Source organism: Rattus rattus, chromosome 7, assembly GCF_011064425.1.
Source record: "Rattus rattus isolate New Zealand chromosome 7, Rrattus_CSIRO_v1, whole genome shotgun sequence".
NCBI lineage: Eukaryota > Metazoa > Chordata > Mammalia > Rodentia > Muridae > Rattus > Rattus rattus.
The window spans coordinates 67,585,085-67,588,628 of record NC_046160.1 but is presented as its reverse complement, the minus strand read 5'-3'; positions in this window follow the sequence as shown (position 1 = coordinate 67,588,628).

Below are 3,544 nucleotides of genomic sequence, written 5' to 3'. Positions count from 1 at the left end.
GAGGAAGCCAAGAATTCAAAATGTCATCACCTGTGAAAGTATCCCAACAAAGAACAACAGCAAACAAACAAAACAAAACAAAACAAAACAAAACAAAACAAAACAAGTGCTCCGGAGTAAGACGTCGCAATACCCAGCACGTGGTTTAGTATTTCCTACAGCCTCAGTACACTGGGAGAAATGCCTGCCTTACATTGATGTGTTTTCAATGTAAACTTCAGCAAATTATTTACCATCCTCATGTTCCACTTTTTTGGTCATATTCACAACGGAGGGGCTTGTAATAGAAGTCATGTCTTAGTGTTTTAAAGATGAAGTGAATCAGTGGTTGTAAAACCGATGACACCATATTAAATGCTATTAAACTATTCTAGTTGCACGCAGGTGCAAATGATCCCTGGGCACCTACTAGGATAAAAGAAAACTCAGACGCTGCAGGGCTTTGATGGGAAATAATAAGTTACGTGAGGATTAGGCAAGAATTTGAGGGACAACCGAGACAGCTCAGCGATTGAACACCAGCTCTTCTTCCAGAGCCAGCCCACCACCTACTCAGGGGCCCACAAGCATCTGTAACTTCATTCCCAGGGGATCCAACGCCTTCTTCTGACCCCTGCAGGCAACAGGAGCACCCATGTTTTACACACATACATGCAGGCCAAACCCTGCTACACATAAAATAATTTGAGGTATACACAGTGGCATAGACCTTTAATTTCAAGACACAAGAAGCAGTAGATCTCAATGGGTTTGAGAGTGCCCTGGCTCTGTAGTGAGTTCTAGGACAGCCAGGAACTTATAATGAGATCCTTCTTGAAGAAAAAAAATGATAGACCCCTTTTACATTAGTGGTGGGAATGTGAAATGGTGAGCTGTTGAAGAAAATAGTTTGGTGACTCTTCAAGACGGGACTTCAAAATTTCACTTCTCCCCAAACTGAAAATGGTATTCAAATCCTTAGGCACACGTGTTCACGGCAGCACTCCTAACAGTAACTCACGTGTGGAAAGAACCCAAATGTCCATCAACTGATAAGTAGGCTCTTATGGTATAGCCACAGTTATTCAGCCACAGAGAAGGAAGCACTGATATGTGGTACAATGTGGGTCAACCAGACAAACAACTCCATGTAAAGAGAAAGAAGCCAGTTAGAAGAAGTCCCGTGTAGATCAGTGGTTGCCAGGGACTGAGGAGAGGTGGGAACAGAAAATTACTGACCAAGGGGTTCAGACTTTCCTTTGGGGGGCAGTGAAAATGTTTTGTCATGGCAGAGGTGGTGACTGTAACATGCTGTGGATGTACTAAACGATGCCGAAATTTTCACTTTGAAATTGTGTGATGGCGAGTTTTGCCGACTTGACACAATCTAGAATCATCTGGGAAGGGAGTCTCAGTAAGGAATCACCTACATTTCACTTATCATTTAACTGAGGCTGGCTTGCAGTTTGAGAGATCTAGTCTATCCTCTTCATGGCCAGAAGCATGGCCGCATGCAGGTTGATACGGTGCTGGAGCAGCTGAGTTCTACATCTTGATCCAAAGGCAGCAGGAAATGGCTGTGCACCTCTGGCCGGGGCTTCAGTTTCTGAGATCTCAAGCCTGCTCTCCCCAACAACACACTCTGCCGAGGCCACACCTCCTGATTCCTAGTCAAACCACCACAATGACTGTTTCAGGTACAATGAGAGATCAATGAAAAGCTGACTAATATTCATCTTAAAGTGACTCGGGTTAATGGACAAATATCTGAAATAAGTAGACAAAACTTGGATTTTTCCCTTCTGGTGCTCAGCCTCAGAGCCTGTCTGTGCCCTCTATATGAACTTTGGTTTCTACCAGCCACAGTATGTCTGACTTCCCTACCACACTCAGTGCTGGCAACCCTGAGTTGAGTGGCAGGTCTGTGGTTGATTAGTAAATGCCCTTCAGGTAGGGATGGTGCTACAGGATAGACTCCCTTCCTAATCAGCACAAGTTTTGGATCTAAAGTCATCAAGAACAGCATCAGGCTTGAACAGTAGTTCTAGCTGTGACTACACTAGAAGCCACTGTGCTCTAAAATTATGGAAATATTATTTAAATATTAAGTTAATATTTCCACAGCTGCCTATCCCAAGGTGTCCCTGCAGATAGATTTCAAGAGGGTCAGAGTGGCTCCCAGAGACAGGGGAGTTCAGATAACAGTAGGGAAACAGCCTTTCATTCTTTGGAACTCATTTCCATTCTCTTCCCAGTGAAGATAAATTACTCTCCAGCCTTGGCTTTGTTTGCCACTACTGACATGGGACTAAGAGAGCTGTCCTGCAGAAGTTCTCACTGTCCCCCTCCAGTGGCCGTTGAGGTCTTGTTCTAGACCTCTGCTCGATACTGTCCCAGTGAATAGATACCCTGGGAGGCTCCTCAGTACCTCTTGCAAAGGGTCCTGTCTTGCTGGCTTCCTGTCTAAAATCCCAGACGGTGGTTGCAGGGCCTAGGTTCAGATATCAATGTCTCAGGAAACTATTTTCCAACCATCTATCATGTGCTGGCATCAATGTTCCAAGGACACTGGTTTCTATCATCCTAGTGCTGCTGTGGGCTTTTGGACAGCTTCTTGGAGTTAGGGCAATTTGAGCCTTTACCCGAAGGAAAGACACCTCCTCCTGGAAGAGGCCAGCTGAGCACAGACAGGGCCCCTGTTCTCCATAGAGCTAGCTAGGTTTCTTCAAAGCTTCTTACACCCTCCATGGTTGATGCCACTCCCCAAGGACCTGTTTGTCCTCACCAACTACAATAGAGGCTTCTTCCCAGTCTGTCAGCAGAGGGGCCATTGTTTTGGGGAAGAGAATAAAACCAAAAAAGGCTGTCCATAATAAATGATGCTCAAAAGACCCGTGTAGTTTTTCTTTTGACTTAAATGAAAATCCAAATGTGTAAAGATGTGAACTGACTCCCTCCCTCCCTCCCTCCCTCCCTCTCTCCTCCTCCTCTTCCTCCCTTCCTCTCTCTCTCTCTCTCTCTCTCTCTCTCTCTCTCTCTCTCTCTCATTTGGAAGGAAAAGGCATAAGAAATCTGTGTAGACACCAGCTTACAGGTAGATATTTAAGCCTTTTACATAGAGTCTAGTGCTCCCTTACAAGTCCAGTTGCTGTGGTAAAAGCCAGAGAGACCTGGAACAGTGTTTCTTTTGGGGAGCACACGACTGATTTTGAGGGAGAATTTCAGAACCTTTTAGTAAAAAACTTGAGTATGAACATCTCCCACAGGGCGAAATACAAAAATCTGCAGAATTTGGCAACACTGTCCCTTCCCGGAGTGCCTCCCTATCTCCCTGTCCTCCACCCCCTCCTCAGAGATACACACCAGCCTGGCACACCGGGTGGGAGAAGGCCAAGGGGATTGTTTGTTAATGGATCAGTCAGTTTTGGTTAAAACAGAAGAGGAAAGGAGAGGAAGGAAAGACATCAGATAGATCTTAGTCCTCAATGTTTAAGAAATAAAGTCACCAGAGAGGTGACTAGCCCAGAAAGTGGCAAAAAACTGTTCATGTGCATCTCAGACTTGA